Source organism: Amblyraja radiata, chromosome 13 (genome assembly GCF_010909765.2).
Source record: "Amblyraja radiata isolate CabotCenter1 chromosome 13, sAmbRad1.1.pri, whole genome shotgun sequence".
Taxonomy (NCBI): domain Eukaryota; kingdom Metazoa; phylum Chordata; class Chondrichthyes; order Rajiformes; family Rajidae; genus Amblyraja; species Amblyraja radiata.
In genome coordinates, this window is record NC_045968.1 from 33,303,103 (window position 1) to 33,323,819 (window position 20,717).

The window sequence follows — 20,717 nt, forward strand, 5'->3', positions numbered from 1 at the left end:
CGTCAGTCTATCTCCTGTGATGGAGACGGTGAGATCAAGAAAGGGGAGGGAGGTGTCGGAGATGGTCCAAGTGAAGTCTCTAGGACCCAGCCATTGTAAGAGGCAGATCAAAATATCACTGGAGGACAAGATTAAGGAAAATTCCAAAGCAGTTAATAATTACATTAGAAACAAGAAGATAACCAGGGAAAGACCAGGGCCCATCAGCGACTATAGGATATTCAGTATGTGGATCTAGAGAATATAGGTGAAGCCTGAAATAATACTTCTCACCTGCATTCACCATAAAGATGCACCTTGCAGTTGGAGAATTCAGGCAGGGCATGGTGAAATTCTAGTACATGTTATCATTAAAGAGGAGACGGTATTAGATGTCTGAGTGAGCTAGCATGTGATATATCCTCGAGGCCTGCTGAGCTGCATTTCTGGATGTTCTCGAAATCCGGGGAAAGGTGGGCTCTAGTTGTGATAAATGTTCACCACAGATGAGGTACCAGATGATGAGATAACAGCAAATGTTGTGCCTTCATTCAACAGGCAGCAGAGAGAAGTTTGGTAATTATAGGCCAGGCCTGATGTCAGAGGCAGGAAATGTATTGGAAAATATTCTGAAGAACAGGATTCATCTACATTTGGAAATTAATTGATGCGAGAGTGGTTTTGTTGGGGAAGGTCCTGTCTTGTCACCCAAGTTGATAGAATTTCTTAAGGTAACAAAATAAATTGATGAGAGCAGTGCGGGCCATATTGTCCACAGACTTCAGTGAGGTATTTCACCTGGCTATACATTTGTGGCTCGTCTAAATGTTTAAAGCACATGGGATTCAAGACAAGCTGGCCATTTAGATCCAAACTGCTTTGGTGAAAGGAGACAAGGGTGATGATTCAGGGTTATTTAGTGATTTGGAAGCCTGGGACTAGTGGTGTACCATGGGGATCAATGATGGAACACTTATGCTACACAAAAATGCTGGAGAAACTCAGCGGGGTGAGGCAACATCTATGGAGCGAAGGAAATAGGTGAAGTTTCGGATCGAGACCTGAAACGTCACCTATTTCCTTCGCTCCATAGATGCTGCCTCACCCACTGAGTTTCTCCGGCATTTTTGTCTACCTTCGATTTTCCAGCATCTGCAGTTCCTTCTTAAACATGGGACTCTTATTGTCTGTTATACACATCAACAATTTGGATATGAATGTAAGATATGATTGGTAAGTTTGTTGATGAACAGTGAAAGTGAACAGTGCTGATAATGAGAGGGTTGCCTCAGGCTTGGCATTTTGCTGGGACTGATTGTGTAGAACACACACCAGGACTGCAAGGTCCCGAGGGAATGTAAAGGAACGGAGGGACCTTGATGTAGAAGTTCAAGGATCCCTGAAGGTGGCAGCACAGGTGGTTCCAAAGGGATACGGGATACCTGCCTTCCTCAGCCAGGACAAAGAGAATGAGAGCTAGGTTATAGTGCAGCTTTACAAAGCATTGGTCACTCCATAGCTGGAAGACTGTAAGCAGTTCTGGTCACCATACTGTAAGGAGGATGTGATTGTACTCGTGAAGGTGCAGAGGAGATTAGGCAGGATGCTGACTTATGAGGAGAGACTGCATGGGCTGGGTTTGTTCTCCTTGGAGCAGAAGAGGCTGAGGGGAGATCTAGTAGAAATGGACAAACCTCTGTGGGCATACTGTAGATAGCACACAGTGAAGGTGGCAGACACAAAGAATTGATTCACCAAGACTTGGGAGGCTATGGGCTAAGTATGAACCAACGCTCTCATTTGAGCTTCTGTAGAGATGACAGTTTCAAGTTCCTAAGCATCTGTACCTCCATGGCCAGAGCGAGTCCCACCGCAAATTGGAGGAGCAGCACCTCATATTTTGCTTGGGCAGTTTACACCCGAGGTATGAACATTGACTTCTCCAATTTCAGGTAGTCCTCCCTTTCTCCCTCCTTCCCCTCCCCTTCCCAGCTCTCCCACTGTTTACTGTCTCCGCCTCTTCCTTTCTTTTTACCGCCCCCCCCCCCCCACCTCTACATCAGTCTGAAGAAGGGTCTCGACCCGAAATGTCACCTATTCCTTTGCTCCATAGATGCAGCCTCACCAGCTGAGTTTCTCCAGTATTTGTGTCTACATAAGATTATCAGCAAGATCATCAGCATATTTACTTTCTTACCCATCTGGAATGGCAACTGCTCTGTTCTTAACTGCCTCAACCAGCAGAGAGAGTTGAATGTAGCCCAGTCTCTTCACTTCCATCCAGGCTCCTCACTTCTTCCAGTCAGTCCATCTACATTGAGGGTTCCCAACCTGGAGCAAATTTACCCCCAGTGGGGTAAATTTCGCCTATCCAGGGGGTAAATTTGTTGACTCTCATTTTTCTCATTCACATCTATGTACCTGTTCATCATTAGTTGTTCATAAATAAGCGAAATAACATTCTTATGTGCTATTAAAGTTGCCAGTGGTAAAAGGGACGAAAAAGGTTGGGAACCCCTGATCTACATGGTGCGTTACATCAGGAAGACTGGAAGTATCGTCAAGGCTGCCTGCACACCTTGGCCATTCCCTTTCCTTTTCTACCTTTTGGGAGAAGATACCAAACACTTCTTTCATACCCACTTCTCGAAAGTGCTGCCACGTATTCACACTCTTAACTCTACTTTATTCAGTTATTCTGTTAGTGTACTTTAATCTTTTTGGCACTACTTTGATTTTACGCTACAATCTTGCACCATTCTGTTTGCACTGGTCATTGAGTCAATCAATATGGAAACTGGCCTTTCGGCCCAATTTTCCCACGCTGACCAAGATGCCCCATCTACACTAGGCCCACGTTTGGCCCATATCCCTCTAAACCTTTTCTATCCATATACCTGTCCAAATGCCTTTTAAATATTGTTATAGTGCCTGCTTAAACTACATACTCTGGCAGCTCGTTCCATACACCCACCATACTGTGTGCAAATGTTGCTCCTCAGGTTCCTATGTTTCCCCTCTCACCTTAAACCTGTGTCCTTTGGTTCTTGATTCCCCTACTCTGGGTAAATGGCTCTGTGCATTCACCCTATCAATTCCCTCATGATCTTATACACCTCTATAAGGTCACCCCCCCCCCCACCCCCATCCTACATTGAATAAAGTCCGAGACAGTCCAACATCTCCCTCTAGCTCAGACCCTCACGTCCTGGCACCATCTTTGTAAATCTTCTCTGCACTTTTTCCAGCTAAACAGCATCCTTCCTATAGCCAGGGTGACCAAAATTGAACACAATGTTCCAACTGTGGCCTCACCAATGTCTTGTACAACTGTGTAATATCACATTCCTACTTCTATACTCATTATCCTAACTGAAGGCCAATGTATCAAAAGCCTTCTTGAGCACCCTATCTACCTGGTTGTTGTATTTACGATTGCATTTATCTGTACGTGTAGTTTATGCTGTGAGCTTCATGTCAACAAGAAGTTTCCCTGGTGAATATTACATTAAACTAATCTAATGTTATCTAATCTAATCTAGTCAGTGGTCAACACACGATGCACTGTAGCCCTGCGGGAGAAGGGCACGACGGATCCTGTGGAATAATTTCCCACGCAACTGTCTGATTTTCTGGCAGAAAGCTTCACCGCCAGAAGGTGCTTGGCCAGCGTTTGGAAGGAGCCTCGCCATCCGATCCTTCCCGCCCAGTCAGAACCTCACTCATGATCAATGATGCCCTCGGGACGGCTGCAGTGAGGCAGAGACAATTACCTATCACTTTGTAAAGAAGATCTGGAACGGGTTGCAGTGTTCTTGCCAAGGTTCAGCCCAAGCAGAGGACTCTGGTCTACAAGCAAGTACACGTTTCGAGTGAAAACGCACTGTGTGGAGATCGACTGGATGAGGCCCCAGATTTGTTGGTCTTCCAGTGCAGTGAGATATCCCTGAGGGAATGCTGGCTATTCCAGAATGCAGATGTCTGTAGTGAGGGACGCATTGAAGCTTGGTGCAGCCAACACCATCTTGGTGGGGAAACCATCTAACGTCTTGCTGCTTGTGGAGACGGGGCCAGATCCTGTGTAACTGGTCCATAGACTAGGGAAGGTGTTTGGTCCAAAAGATACAGCGTGTTGTACGTTGTACGAACTTGAAGACATGATAAATGTATAAACCCGACACCACACATTCCACCAAAGCATGAATGTGAAGAAAACCATGCACTGTTTTTGTATTTCTAATACATATATATTTTTAAGAATAAAGTTTCTTTTTGGCTTTACAAAAGTTTCCCTCTCCCCAATCAGCTTCCCTCTGCCAGATCTCTCTCCCACCACATCCCCCTACTCCTCTGCTCCCCTACTCATCCTCAATCCCGTTTCCATTCCCCTTTGACTCCATTTCAACTCTTCCTGCACCCACATCTGCTCCATCTACCAATCCCATCTATCTCCTCCCTCCACTGATCCTGCACTGACCTCCCTATCCTATTCCCTTTCTACCTCACCCTCATCTAATCCTCCTCCTTCTCTTCTCTTTACTTCACCCCCTCACCCTCATTACCTACCCTCCCTCCCCCGAGAGCCTCCAATCTCCCTAATCTGAAAACTCCCTCACATTCTCCCTCAGCCCCTTCCCCTCGCTCGCTCCCCCAACCATCACCCTCTCCTCCCTCATTTTCTCATCCCCTCCCTCCTTTCTGTGCCTGCTCATCCCCCTCTTCCTTCCCTCCCACACCAACCCCTCCTTCAGCCCCTCTCTTCCTTCCTCACACTCTCTCTCCTCCATCACTCCCTCTTTCTCGCTCACTCACTCTCCCTCCTTCCTTCAATCTCCTAGTCTCTCCCTCCTTCCTTCTTACTCTCACCCCCTCTCCCCTCCATCCTTCAAACCTCTCCCCTTCACCCTCTCTCCTCCTCCCTCACCCTCTCCCCTCTCCTTCCCACTCTCTACCCTCATTCTCTCCCTCCATCACCCCTATCTCTTCCCTACTCTCTACCTCCCTCATTCAGTCCCCTCTCCTTCCCACACCCTCCTCAATCACCTCCATCACCTCCCTCCCCCTCTCCCCTCATCCTCTCCCGCCAATCCCCTACCCTCCCCTCTCTCCTCCCTCAACCTCATCATCCATTTTCTCTCTCCTTCCTCCCTCATTCTCTCCCTCCCTCATTCTCTCCCTCCATCATCCCTCGCTCCTTCCTCCCTCATTCTCTCCCTCCATCATTCTCTCCCTCCATCATCCCTCTCTTCCTCCATCATTCTCTCCCTCCATCATTCTCTCCCTCCATCATTCTCTCCCTCCCTCATTCTCTCCCTCCATCATTCTCTCCCTCCATCATTCTCTCCCTCCATCATCCCTCTCTCCCTCCCTCATTCTCTCCCTCCCTCCCACCGCGCGGCGGGGCGGGGCGTGGACGCGCTGACGTCAGACGCGGCCGGGCGGCGGGCGGGAGCGGCGGCGGTGAGTGAGTGCGGGCGGGCGGGCGGGCGGGCGAGGGGGGGCTGGGGAGGGAAGGAGGGAGAGGGAGAGGGAGACCGGGCCGGGGTAACGGCATCCCCCCTCCGCCGCCGCCGCTCTGGTGTGTGGCCGAGCGGCAGCCGGAGCCGGGCTGGGCTGGGCCGGGCCGGGCTGGGTGGGGCGGCGCCGGGCCCGGGCGCTGTCAGTGGGATCTTGCTGTGCGCCGCCTGTTCTAAAGATGGTCGCATCTTGCACCTCCCACGGCGGGGGGAGGCCACTCGGCCCCTTGAGCCCTGCTGGCCACCCATATGATCATGGCTGATCTAATCTTGGCCTCAGACCAATTACCCCCTCCTTGTGCCCTCTGACCCCGTCAGCACTACTGCCCCTCTCCCCTGATCCCTGACCTCAGTATCATTGCTGCTGTCCCCATGACCTCCTCATTACCACTGCCCCTTATGCCATACCCCTCCGACTGTGACCCCGTCCCTCAGTACCATTGCCCCTCTCCCTCTGACCCCCCCTCCATGTGACCCCTGGCCCCAGTACCATTGCACCTCTCCCCCTGATCCCCTCAGTATCACTGCCCCTTTCCCCTAACAACCCCTAACCGCATCAGCACCACTGCCCCCTCCCTCTGATTCCTCTTCATGTGACCCCCTGACTCTCTCAGTACCACTTACCCTCTCGCCAGGCCCTCTCAGTATCATTGCTCCTCTCCGCTCTCCCTGTGACCTCCTCAGTACCACTGACACCTCTCCATAAGACCCCTGACCCCAGTGCCTTTGCCCCTCTCCCTGTGACCACCTCAATACCACTGCCCATCTCCCCTAACACCTGACTCTCAGTTCTCACGACTGGAGAGCCTCAGTGGAGGGTTGTAGCTAAAGAGTGAGAAGCTGTTCATATAAAATTGAGATGCGTAGGAATTTCCCGCAGAGAGTGATGAATCTCTGGAATTCACAGCCTCTGAGAGTGATGCAGACCGGATCATTGAAAGTATTCGATCTGAGGACAGATAAATATTTAAAAGATCCAGTAATTGAGGGTTATGGGAAACCGGTACAAATAGAGGTTGATGCCAGCATAGATCTGCCATAATTATACTGAATGAAGGTGCAGGTTTGAAGGGGTGAGTCGCCTCCTCCTGCTCATATTTTCCTGTGTCCTTATAATTCGAATGTCTGTCAATCTCCACCTTGAATGTACTCAGTGACTTGCGTTCCATAGCATTCTTGCGACGTGAGTTCCAAAGATTCACGTACCTCCAAGAAGAAAAGTCCTCCTCATCAGCCCTAAAGAACGATTTATTATCCTGAAACTATGTCCACTGGTTCTAAACACCTTTGTGAGGGGAAACATCAGCTCTGCACCCCATCAGCTCTGCACCTGCATTATTAAGCCTCAGAATCTAGGTTTTCAATAAGATCACTCCTTGTCCTGCTGAATATCAATGAGTTTGGGGCCAACCTTTTCATTTCGCAGATAGACACAAAATGCTGGACAAAGCGGGACAGGCAGCATCTCTGGAGGGAAGGAATGGGTGAAATGCCACCCATTCCTACTCTCCAGCGATGCTGCCTGTCCCACTAAGTTACTCCAACTTTTTGTGTCTATCTTCAGTTCCTGCCTACACACTCCTATTTATTTCTCTCAATTGCCCTTGCATTGTAGTGAGGCCATTTTCTCCCATCAAACCAGCTTTGTTGGCTCTTGGTGCATTCCCATCATTCTCTAAACCCCCAATTTTTAATGTCCTTCAAACACCCCCTCGTTGTGTCAGGGAGTTCACAGAAGTCAGTTAATAACACCATGTCCAGGAGTTGGGACGTAATATTAGTAGTGTAGAAATGGTTGGTGAGAACAAACCTGAAGTACTGTGCTGTTCTGGTCGCCCAGCTGTAGGGAGGATGACATTATGCTGGAGAGGATGCAGAACGGATTCACAGGGATGCTAAGATTGGAAGCTTGAGTTATAAGGAGACATTGGTCAGACTTTTTCTTGCAGGCCGAGAATGGTATAAAATAATGAAAGAGTAGGTGGGGTGGATATTCATAATCTTTACCATGCCAGGGCTTTCTCATACTAGAGGACGTAGGTTTAAGGTGAGAAGGAAGTGATTTAAAAGGGATCTGAGGACTACATTTTTTCACACACAGCGTAGTTGGTATCTGGAATGAGCTGCCAGAGGAGATGGTGGAGGCAGAAACAGTAACATTAAAGTATTTAGACAGGTACTTTTGAATGAGTGAGGTGTAACAGGAAATGGAATTAATGCCAAAGAGCCTGCTTCTGTGCAGTACAACTCTTATGACTATAAAGCAGGAACAGATTACCGCCATTATTCTACTGAACAATAGGGCAGGTGTGATGGGCCGAGCGGTCTTCTCCTGCACTTATTATTCAATGACTCCTGGCAAAGTCAGCATTTATTAACCATCTGTAAGTGCTTTTGAGTAGATGCTGTGGAGTTACTTGGAGGCGCTGGTAATAAATGAGTGTGGTGCGGAGTGGATATCATCGGTCAGATCCAATTACTTTTTGTGGACTAGACACAGCTGTGCCATTGCACTCTCAGGAAGGTGCCTGAGTTCTAACCATTCGGGACAGCTCTGGCAGTAGTGCAGCGATTTCTGCAGAGTGGGTCTTCAGGATGCCAGAAAGGGTATTGCTGCTTCCTGCAACTTTTACTGCATCCATTCACCTCACCATTTTGTTAAATAACACGAGTGAATTGAGTAAAACACCAAAGCGCTGGAGGAACTTAGCAGGGCAGGCAGCATCTGAAGAGGCAGCATTTTGGGTTAGGACCCTTCATCAGACTGATGGATTGGGGGTTGGGGTAAGCTGAAAAAGAACAGTCCGGTGGGCAAAGCCTGGCGAGTGATAGGTAGGTACAGATGATGGGCGATGGTTAACAGAAGGGTAGAGTGAATGGCAGTGGCTAGAGGTGAAAAGGAAACAAAAGGGTGTCAGATAGGAGAGAAGAGGAGGAATGAAATGTAAATCCAGACGGAGTGGCTGAATGGGAGATACCAGAGAGTAATGGTGGATAACTGTTTGTCAGGTTGGAGGCCGGTGACTAGTGGGGTGCCTCAGGGATCTGTGTTGGGTCCACTGTTGTTTGTCATATACATCAATGATCTGGATGATGGTGTGGTAAATTGGATTAGTAAGTATGCAGATGATACTAAGATAGGTGGTGTTGTGGATAATGAAGTAGATTTTCAAAGTCTACAGAGAGATTTAGGCCATTTGGAAGAGTGGGCTGAAAGATGGCAGATGGAGTTTAATGCTGATAAGTGTGAAGTGCTACATCTTGGCAGGATAAATCAAAATAGGACGTACATGGTAAATGGTAGCAAATTGAGGAATGCAGTTGAACAGAGGGATCTAGGAATAACTGTGCATAGTTCCCTGAAGGTGGAATCTCATGTAGATAGGGTGATAAAGAAAGCGTTTGGTGTACTGGCCTTTATAAATCAGAACATTGAGTATAGAAGTTGGGATGTAATGTTAAAATTGTACAAGGCATTGGTGAGGTCAATTCTGGAATATGGTGTACAATTTTGGTCGCCAAATTATAGGAAAGATGTCAACAAAATAGAGAGAGTACAGAGGAGATTTACTAGAATGTTGCCTGGGTTTGCGCAGAAGGTTAAGGGGGGACTTGATAGAGGTCTTTAAAATTATGAGGGATAGACAGAGTTGACGTGGATAAGCTTTTTCCATTGAAAGTAGGGAAGATTCAAACAAGAGGACATGATTTGAGAATTAAGGGACAAAAGTTTAGGGGTAACATGAGGGGGAACTTCTTTACTCAGAGAGTGGTAGCTGTGTGGAATGAGCTTCCAGTGTAAGTGGTGGAGGCAGGTTCGATTTTATCATTTAAAATAAATTGGATACGTATATGGACGGGAAAGGAATGGAGGGTTATGGTCTGAGTGCAGGTAGATGGGACTAGGTGAGAGTAAGTGTTCGGCACGGACTAGAAGGGCCGAGATGGCCTGTTTCCGTGCTGTAATTGTTATAGGGTTATATGGAGAGATATGAGTGGAGGGGGGAGGGGGCATGAAAGGAAAATGAGAGACTTGCAGATGAGTGTTGGGAGGAGGGAAAAGGAACAGGGTAATGAGTTGGTGGTAGAAATGTGTGTGCCCCAGATGGGAGCACCAGGGGGAGCAGGGTGGAGTCCGTGGATATTACTTGGAATTGGTGAATTCATACCATTGGATTGTACGCTACCCAAGCGGGTGAGGTGCTGTTCTTACAGTGTGCGTGTGGCCTCACTCTGGCAACCGGGAGTTTCAACAGGCCCTGGTGGACTGAACTGAGCCAGAGTGAACTGAATTGACTGACGACTAAAGAGCCTGTCCCACTTGGGCGTCATTTGTGCGTCATTTACACAACATCATTTACGCGTCAGGATGCACGACGCGTGCGTCGTGATGCACGCGTGGTGGCGTAGGCAGTGACGCTCGGTCGCGCGTGGCGCCCCAGGATTTTGGGATTCACAAAATCTTTGCGCGCCACCTGCATGAGGCGCAAATGACGCCCCTTAACAGCTGTAATTGTTTGGACTTCAGATGAGGCCATTTGGCACTTCTGATTGAAAGAGGTTGGAAATGCATTTATCATTGTGCTGCTCCATTCTCCAGGGTGGGGCATGCAGGGATGTAGAAACAAAGAACTGCAGATGCTAGTTTATACCAAAGAAAGACACAAAGTGCTGGAGTAACTCAGTGAGTCAGGCAGCATCTCTGGAGAAAAAGGATAGGTGACGTTTCGGGTCCTGACCTTCTTCAGACTGACCTGCTGAGTTACTCCAGCACTTTGTGTTTATCTTACAGGGAGGTTTTCCCCTGATCTGTGCCCATCACCATTCACGGTGGATGTGATACGTTTATGGAGCTTGGGTCTGACCATTACTTGTGGGGCTGATTTGTTCTGCTTCAAGCATAATCTTTGGGGAATGACCTCCCAATATATCTGGCCCCAGATTGCATGAGGAATTTATTTGTAAATGCACGGACTGAGGGACACTTTGCCCAGTGAGGTATGGAGGTCAATATTGCTGTTTTATTCCTCTCACCCGTTTCAACAGGGTTGATACTGGGTATGTACTAGTATACTTCAGAGGAAGGAGAGTTGGATTGTCTCTGCACAAGATTTGCTGAAACTAGAGTTATGATTTATTTTGGCAAATACTTGAAAGAAAACAAAATTGAAGGAGTCTTGGAAAGAGTAGGGAATAGGGACATGGAACAGCGCTTTCCAACGTTGGCCATGGTAATGTGGGCCAGATGGTCAGTTTCTAGAATATGTTTCCTATCTGTGAGTTGGTGTAGATTGAAGGAGGCACTGAGTTTTCAGAGTTGCTGACGTGATTGTAATGTGAATTAAAAGCAGGAATAGGCTATTCTGCCCTCTAGCCTGTTCCTCTACTCAGTAACATCACGGCTCATCTTTCACCTCGGTGCCACTTGCCTGCACTCAGTTTGTATCCCTTAATTTCCTTAATACCTAACAGTATCTTTTTTACTGATTTACACAGCAGTTTCTGATTTTTCTGATTTAATCAGCAGCTGAGCCAGCTGTTCTGAATGGCTGACTTCTTATTTTGAGGCAGTGAGCGCTCTCCCGGACACACACCAACTCTGTGTCCATTCAGTGAAACATGACAAGGATTTGGCACATTTTAATAAGATCACTCTTTCTAAGATCAAGTAAGTGTAGGCCCAATTTGTTTTAGGGTCCCGACCCAAAATATCACCTGAACATTTCCTCCACAGATGCTGCCTGACTTGCTGAGTTCTTCCAGCACTTTGTGTTTTACCGTTTATTTAATCTCCTCGTACGAGAAACCAGAATGTTGACTTTTTGCTGCGATTACAGGGAGGGAGACCACACCTGTCCACAATAATACAGGTGTGGTCTCACAGGGTTTGGCATAATTGTAGCAAGATGCCTCTATCCTTATTCTCAAATCCTCTTGTAATTAAGGCCAGAGATGCTGCTTGCTTTATTGTGTAAGAAGGAACTGCAGGTGCTGGCTTAAATCGAAGATAAACACAAAATGCTGGAGTAACTCAGTGGGACAAGCAGCATCTCTGGAGAGAAGGAATGGGTGATGTTTTGGGTCGAGACCCTCCAGCATTTTGTGTCTACCTGCTTGCTTTACTAATTGCTTGCTGAACCTACATATTAACCATCAATGACTTGTGCACAAGGACACCGATTCTGCCAAATGCAACACCTTTCACTTTCTCATCACTTCAGAAAGATCTGCCTTTCTATTTTTCCCATCAAAGTGTTTTTCAAAATGATCAAAGTGTATGACCTCACATTTTGCCACAGTATTCTCCGGCTGACGTTTCTCATCCACTCACCCAGACTGCCTGTATCTCCAAACTTAGCCCGTTGGTTCTGGTAGTTTGGCTTGTTAGTGATGGTGATGGGGAAGGAGTGCGGGGCAAGTTCGGTGGCTGATCACCATTGGTTTTTGGTCTTGACTTGTACAGGGTTGGCAGTCGTGTATGTGTTCAGGAGAAGTACAAAGTCCCTCATTGCCTGTAAATGTTTCAAGGTATTTGGGGCGTGGAAAAGCTTTTAGTCTAACAGAACCTGGCGAGAGGCCAAGTTCAGAGTTTAAACTGATAGCAACCTTTGGTGTGGAGTCACCACCGAGTGAATGTTAGACAGGGAAGTCAGTGCGTGTCACTGCCGTCCTGTCTGCTCCACTGCCGGGGCTACGAGTGGCAGCTTCCCTTCAGTGGAGCAGGCCGGCACCTGCTCGCGTTAAAGCTCCTCACAGATCACCCCTTCACTCAGAACAGGGACACTAGACCCGGAGGAGACCACTCAGCCCTAAGGTCTGCTCCCACATCAAGGAGATCAGGGCTGATCCAGCGCAGGCCATTATGGAAAAATGCCATTCAGACCATCTCTATATCCCTGGATGCTCTTGTCCAGCCAAAATCGACCATTCTTGGTGTTGAGATGTCCACCCTCACCTGCTTCCTCTCCAGGATCCTGCAAATCATTTCTCATCAATATATATCCAGCTACTTGTCGGAAGTTCTTCTGGAATCCAATTTCACTGCTCTTTCTGATATCTGTGCAGATCATTCTTGGTCAACAAATCTCTCTATGTTTTCTTGCTTGTTCTTTTGACATTTATGTTAGACTTGAAAATTTGAGTTTGGTTCACATGCACTGTCCCCCTCCCCATTGATGCTTGGTCTGGAGGGGTGAGGGTGGCATGAGTCATGGAGACGTAGTGACAAAGACTGCTGGTGATGTTTGCCCGGTTCCTGGAGTGCGATCTCCATCGTCCATCATTGGGCTGATGGAGAGAGTGGCTGAAGTTCTTCATTAAAGTCATCAAACATTTCCATTATGGAAAAAAGCCATTCAGCCTATCTGGTTTGAACTGGTCAAAGCAGCTAAATTCTTCTTTAAAGTCATCATACATTTACATTATGGATAAGGCCATTCAGCCCATCTGGTTTCAATTGCTGCCTCCCAGCTGTGGTTCTGGTGTCAAGCTTCCTCATGTCCAGACCCAAGTGTAGTGCGAAAGTGGTGAGGTTTGCCTTTTGGCTTGGCCCCTCAATCCTGCCCCTCCATTCCACATGACCATGGCTGACCTACTCCGGCCTCAGCTTCCCTTCTGCCAGTTCCCTGATTTTTAACACCAGAGAGTTGGTGGAGAACGTCACTAGCGCTTGCAGAACTGCCCACGGGTGTACCGGTGAAGAGCAACTTATTTGGATGGAATGTGTTCCCCTTCCCCCAAAACTGATCTCAGTGTCCCAAGAACTAAATAATTGTTCCTGCACCATCTCTAGCCAGACGGTCAGCCACAAATAAGACTTGAAGCTGGTTCCTTATTAATTAATACAGAAAAGTAGGACTAGTATAGATAGGACTGATGGTTGGCATAGGCATGGTGGGCTGAAGTGCCTGTTTCTCTGCTGTGCCACTTTACGACTCAAAGTGATCATCTTTCTTATTTCCTAGTTCTTCCCACACAGCCTCTTTGGCCAATCCCTCCAGGATCCCTCTCCCCCCCGCCCTCCCGAGGTCCTGCCGTGATTGGTGGTGCAACACCCCGTCTCCTTTTGCACCCCCTCAGTCGTGCCTGGGACATCAGCAGCCTGGAACAGTCAGCTGCCAGTCCTGCCTTTCCCTCAACCACCTCTGTGTGATTGCATCAATATTATAATCGTCATGGTCTATGTGTGGCTTTCTATATGAATTTGCACGGGAAAGGCATTATTTTATGTTATGTTCTGGAGGTCTGGGGCAGATCTGCTGTGATTACTTTGTATGGCATGTATGGCTTCATTGATGATACAACTGCTGATGGTAGTAGCATAATGAATTCTGAAGCGTATAGACACATCCTATTTGCTCAAGTTCAAACAAATACCTCAACTCATTGGCTGGCGGTTCATTCTACAGCAAGACAATGATCCTAAACGTACTGCTAAAGCAACAAAGGAGTTTTTCAAAGCTAAAAAATGGTAAATTCTTGCGTGGTCAAGTCAATCACCCGATCTGAACCCAATTGAGCATGCCTTTTATATGCCGCAGAGAAAACTGAAGGGGACTAGCCCCCAAAACAAGCATAAGCTGAAGATGGCTGCAATACATGCAGAGCATCACCAGAGAAGACACCCAGCAACTGGTGATGTCCATGAATCGCAGACTTCAAGCAGTCATTGCATGCAAAGGATATGCAACAAAATACTAAACATGACTACTTTCATTTACATGACATTGCTGTGTCCTCAACATTATGGTGCCCTGAAATGGGGGGGATTATGTATAAACACAGCTGTAATTTCTACATGGTGAAACCAAAATGTATAAAAATGGCCTTTATTAAAATCTGACAATGTGCACTTTAACCACATGTGATTTTTTTCTATTACAAATCTCAAATTGTGGAGTACAGAGGCAAATAAATAAATGACGGGTCTTTGTCCCAAACATTATGGAGGGCACTGTATGTACTTTACCGTATGTGATGTGGATGTGTTGCTGAATGATACAGTTCTTCATCATATAAGATGTGGTTAGTATGTGAAGTAACATGGAATGTGCATTGGTAGACACAAAATGCTGGAGTAACTCAGCGGGCAGCACAGCATCTCTGGAGAGAAATTCCTCTTCTCCAGAGATGCTGCCTGTCCCGCTGAGTTACTCCAGCATTTTGTTTCTACCTTCGATTAAACCAGCATCCGCAATTCTTTCCTGCACATGGAATGTGCATTATTATGTGTAATGGGATGAGGGCGTGGGATGTATGTAACTTTGAGGCACTGTAAGAGTACAGACGTGTGATTTCCAATATGTTGGTGTGAAGTCGATATTCCTGTGGCGTGGCACTTTTGTTGCTGTTAGATTATGTTCACATCTTGTTCACTGATGCCAGCTCAGTCAGTGTGGTTGTTGCTGCAGTGGAGAATGGCTATTCTGTGAAGAGTGCAGAATCCAAAGTATTCCTTTAGCTGCTTCTACTTGAGAGGTTGCTGTTAGTGTGAGCTGCCTGGTTTACAGGGAGGCGGCAGAGGCTGCACTGTGGCACAATTCCTTCTTTTCCGTTTTTGAGGAGATTTTGTGGCAGTAATTTTTGTGCTGTGTTTGTTGTAATTCCCCATATTTGGAATTGTTGAGCTGTTCCTGGGATCGGAGGGAAGGGGAGGGATGTAGGAGGGAGGATTTGGTGGTGCTTCCAGCAGGTTTCCTGCCAGTAGCGGTGGAGTGTTCAGCCTGGGGGCTTGAGCATTGAGGGCAGGCTGCTGGTCGCAGCTCTCCACCCGGCCTCGCTGCAAGTGCAGAACTGTGGATCTGGGTTCAGAAGAAGAAGAGGAAAGCTGAAAAGTATAATTCTTGAAGAGGGCAGGGAAGGCAGGTTTGTACAGGAACTGAAAGAATGAGAGAAGAAGCACTGGGCCAGAAATGGCTGGCTGCTCTCTGAACTGGGTGGTGCCCCAGAGATTATGACAGTCTTCTGTGTTCTTTAACAGTGTAATTGTTAACCCATTGAGGACAATGTCACTGTTGCAATATGTATACGTACTGAGTGCCTATGTCTCTGTGTTGCCCTGTGTCAGTAAGGTCTATCTGACCGTGCATGTCTGATTGTTCTGCGACTGCATCGCGCTCTGCCTTCGTCTCTCGCACGCCTGTGATGTTCGTCTGTCTGCCTGTCGGCATTCTGTGTACCTGACTGTGTAATGTGTGCCTGGACTGTGCTGCCATGTGTTATGTGGCAGCATTTAGGATCAGGGTATACGAGGGAGTGCAACTGAGGCGCTTATAACACTGGTCAAAGCTTTGACGTCTGAAAAATGGTGTGAAGGTGAGATGGAGTATCGTGTGACAGGTGGAGTCTGTGCAGAGGTGTGTGGCCTTTAGTGATCTATGGCAGCTTTCCACACAGACTGGAGCAGCAAAATTGGCCTTTATAATGATGTACACAATGGAAGCAAATGGACAATGTAATGTGAAGTAGTGGTGATTGGCAACTTCATCCTAACAGGTTTCACTGCCAATTCTGGACAAAACCCATAGCCCCGGTCACATTTAGCTCCCATACCCCCTGACATGGGGCAATTACAGCCATATTGTACCATCCCTGTGCTAACATTTTGTCATTGTGCCCGTGTCCCTCACAGTAGCTACATAGACCCTTGCTTTAACTATGCCCCTCATCTATAGTGTTATGTCTTGTCTGAACTGTGCCACCTGCCTCTTGTGTTATGACTTGCATTAACTATGCAACTCATCTCTGACTATGCTGAAACTTTTATTAATAGATAAATACTAAAATATTTGTCAAAGGAATAGGCTGATTGGGTAAAAGGGATATTGTTTAGAGGCAAAATGTGAACCTAAGATCTCTAATTTGTTTTTGCGTCTGTACTCAGTTGAAAAGAGTATTTTGCCACATGACAGCGAAATATGGCACATTTATATTATTGGGAAGGATATAAATAGAAAAATAAGTCATTGGAAAGTTGTCAGTGTTCAGAGTAGAAGTGTGATCTAATCTGGATGGGATGCAAAATAAAATACTGCAGATTCTGGAAATCTGAAATAAAAACAGAAAATGCTGGAAATAGTTCGGTCAGTCAGCATCTGTGGAGAGGGAGAAAGAGTTAACATTTTAGGTTGAAAATGGTTAATCAAAATTAGGAAAAGTTAGAGGTAAAACAAGTCTCCTAAGTCATAGAATCGCACTCTTGTCGCTTGGATAGAGCATTTGGCCCAGCCACCAACATCAATATTGGAGAATGGGAATTGAAGAATGGGGAGTGGGAAATGGAGGACCGGGTGTGTGGTTTGGGAAGTAAAGATGGAAATTGCTCTGCCGTAGAGGCTCTGCTGTAATTGTATGTCCTCCTTGTATATATGGCTGATACCAGAGGATGGGGGATTGCAAACGTTGCACCTTGTTCAGAAACAGCAGCTGCAGACCAGTCAGCTGGCTGCATTTGATGTTGCTGAAACTTCCCAGAAACTTCCAGAGATGATCATTTGGAAACATTTTGGCAAATCAGAACATTTAAGCACATGCTAAAAGCCAAATTCTTGAAAGAATTATCATAGAATTGTAGACGCATGGAAGGCATTTAGACCATGGAACCTGTGCCAACTCTCTGTTGAGCAACCCTCTCAGTTTCATAACCCACTCTTTCCCCACAGCCCTGCAACTCTTTCTCCCTCAAGTGCCTATTCATTTCCTTTTGAAAACCTCGATCAATTCTGTTCCCAGCATGCTTAAAAATGAAGCATTCCAGGTAATAAACACGATTCATGCAAAATCAAACTTGTATCTTACTTAGATCTTTCACCAGTCTCTTAATATCGCTGCCCCTGATACTTGAAGGTTTAATACAATGAGAACAGCTTTGTACCACCTACCCCATCTAAACTAGTCCTGCTCTTGTACACTTCTATCAAATTTCCTCTCAACCTTCACTGCGTATAGGACATCATCCCTAGCTTCAATAGACTAAACTTGGAGCAGAAATCCCTCATCCGTGGCACCATTCCAGTAGATCTTTCTGCACCCACTTTTGGACATTAATGTCCTTGGTAAAGTCCAGTATTCCAATTGTGTGCTGCTCTGTACTCAGTGTATCTAAATATGAATCCCAGGATTCCATTTGCTTTACTAACCACTCTCATCGTGGCCCGTCACTATTATTACATATACACCCTGGTCCTGTGGTTCCTGCACACAGAACAATTTGAGAAGGCTGCTGAGGCATGCATAGGTTCGTAGCTTCATAGCAGAGGTATGGGAAACAAGAGGAGAGACAATATAAGTCTATGATAGAGACGACGTAGGTGGATACAAGGCATCTTGCAGGCTAGCCTTCATAGACCAGGACATAATTAAAGTGTGCAAAATCATGAGGAGCACGGATAAAGTGAATTGAGATGTCCAGTTGCAGCTGTATAAAACATGGCTAAAGACTGGGCTTGGGGCATTGTGTACACCATAGAAAACATATGGCAGCAATAGAGAGAAATAGCAGATGAGATTCACCAGGATGTTGCCTGGAATGGAGGGGTAGGAGAGATTGGATAAGCTGGGTGTATCCCAGTGGAATGTGGGAAGCTGAAGGATGACCTTACATAAAAGTATGAGAGGCATAGATAAGAAAGTTAGGCAGAGTTCTTTCCCAGGACAGAAAAATCTAGAACTCAAGGGCACAGGTTTATGGTGATAAGGGAGAACTTTAAAGGAGTTGTTTTTTCCAGGAGCTTCTAGAGGAGATGGTGGAAGCAGATACAACCACAATGTTTGAAAGACATTTGCACAGGTATTTAGATAGAGAAGGAATGGAAGGATTTGGGTCGAATGCAGGAAAATGAGATTACTGTAGGTACCCGTCACAGTTGCCTTGATGGAGATGTGCTGTAAGGGCCAGTTTTTGTGCTGTATGATTCTATACTTGGATGACTATGAATCACTGGTTGGGACGTAAGCAGAGCATCAAGTCCAATTGTGGATACCACACTTTGGGAAAGATGTCAAGACAAACATAAGTGGATGATGCATACATATAGCATTATACCTGAAACCCTTTTTATGGTAATGTGTTTGCTGTGGAATGCCAATAAAAGTATATTATAAAAAAGAAAGAATATGGTTAAGGACTAAGTGGAATGATCTCAGGCATGGTGACATCAAATGTACAGAAATAAAGAGACTGCAAATGTTCTTCTTCCAGCAAAGATGAGAGGTTTCCTTAGATTTAACATAGAAACACAGAAAATAGGTGCAGGAGGAGGCCACTCGGCCCTTCGAGCCAGCACCGCCATTCATTGTGATCATGGCTGATCGTCCCAAATCAATAACCCGTGCCTGCCTTCTCCCCATATCCCTTGATTCCACTAGCCCCTAGAGCTCTATCTAATTCTCTCTTAAATCCATCCAGTGATTTGGCCTCCACTGCCCTCTGTGGCAGGGAATTCCACAAATTCACAACTCTCTGGGTGAAATTTTTTTTTCTCACCTCAGTCCTAAATGGCCTCCCTTTTATTCTAAGACTGTGTACCCTGGTTTTGGACTCGCCCAACATTGGGAACATTTTTCCTGCATCTAGCTTGTCCAGTCCTTTTATAATTGTTTATGTTTCTATAAGATTCTAATTAGGTCCAGAACCTAATTAAAACGATTGTCAAAAGAACAGGTGATTTAAGTGTTTTTTTTTACAGTGTGCGTTGTGGTCTGGAACGTCTGGACTGACAATTGATAGGGCAGCGTTAGCCACAGTAGTGTCGTGCTAATTCACCGACTGGAGGCAAGTAGTCTGGACCATTGACCCAGAAGCGCGAGTGTCGATCGTCCATTGTAGCCTGCAAAACTAAACCCGTGTATTTAAAATGGAACTTAATAAAAGAGCTCATGTTGGTAATATTAATTATGAAGCTACAAGGTAAGAACCAGCTGGTTCATCAGTGTCCTTTTCGGGAAGAACATTGTGGTCCTTAGCTGGGCTGGCTGGACTGATTGCTTGTGATATATGAATAACATGGAAGGAAATATAGGTGGGCTGATTTGTAAGTTTGTAAATGATGCAAGAATTGGAAGAATTGTGAATAGTGTGGAAGGTTGTCAAAGGATGCAGCAAGATATAGATCAGTTGGACGTATGGGTGGAGAAATGACTGATGGAGTTTAATCTGGGCAGGTGTGAGATGTTGCACTTTGGCAGGTCAAATGTAAATGGAGAGTATACAGTTATTTGAAAGACCCGAGGGAATATTGATGTGCAGAGGGATCGGAGTGCAAATCCATAGCAAGTCCCTAAAAGTGGCAACACAAGTAGATGGGTGGTGAGGAAGACATGTGGCAGTGCTGTTGAGTATAACAGTTGGGAAGTCATTGGAGCTATGAAACTTTGGTCTGGCCACATTTGGAGTATTGTGTTAAGGTCTGGTTGCTACATTACAGGATATTGCCTGGAATGGAGGGGTCTGGCTTTGGAGAGGTTGCAGAAGAGGTTCACCAGGATACTGCCTGGTTAGAGAGTTTCAGTTATAGGGAGAGGTTGGGTAAACTTGGATTGTTTTCTCTGGCGTGCCCAAGGTTGAGAGTGAACTGATATAACAATATGAGAGGCATAGAAAGGGTTGATAGTTTTGATCCCAGGCTTGATATGACAAAAATGAGAGGGCATAAATTTAGGGTGAGGGGGAAATTTTAAAGGAGGTTAACAAGGCAATTGATGTTTACAGTGCATTCAGAAAGTATTCAGACCCCTTCACTTTTCCCACATTTTGTTACGTTGCAGCCTTATACTAAAATGGATTAAATTCTTTCCTTTTTTAAAAAATCATCAATCTACACACAATACCCCACAATAACTGAAATATCACATTTACACAAGTATTCAGACCCTTTACTCAGTACTTTGTTGAGGCATCTTTGGCAGCGATTACAGCCTCAAGTCTTCTTGGGTTTGACGCTACAAGCTTGGTACTCCTGTATTTCGGTAATTTCGCCCATTCTTCTCTCCAGATCCACTCAAGCTCTTGTCAGATTGGATGGGAGCGTCAATGCACAGCTATTTTCAGGTCCCTCCAGAGATATTCGATCGGGTTCAAGTCCGGGCTCTGGCTGGGCCACTCAAGGACATTCACAGACTTGTCACAAAAAGCCACTCATGTGTTGTCTTGGTCGTGTGCTTGGGGTTGTTGTCCTGTTAGAAGGTGAACCTCCGCCCCAGTCTGAGGTCCAGAACACTCTGGAG

At 46.2% G+C, this 20,717-nt stretch overlaps 1 protein-coding gene across 4 annotated transcripts in view; it reads left to right on the forward strand.

Annotated features, from left to right (window-relative positions):
* The first annotated feature begins 5,387 nt into the window (after positions 1–5,387).
* Positions 5,388–20,717, forward strand: part of LOC116979824 (lipoma-preferred partner homolog) — a 159,894-nt gene continuing 144,564 nt past the window's right edge. For 2 of the 4 annotated variants that reach the window (XM_033031695.1, XM_033031696.1), the window contains exon 1: positions 15,190–15,359. The gene's annotated coding sequence lies outside the window, so the exon portion shown is untranslated. Of the gene's footprint in view, positions 5,440–15,189; positions 15,360–20,717 lie in introns of those variants that run through there. The other 2 variants (XM_033031694.1, XM_033031697.1) reach the window with 2 other exon arrangements.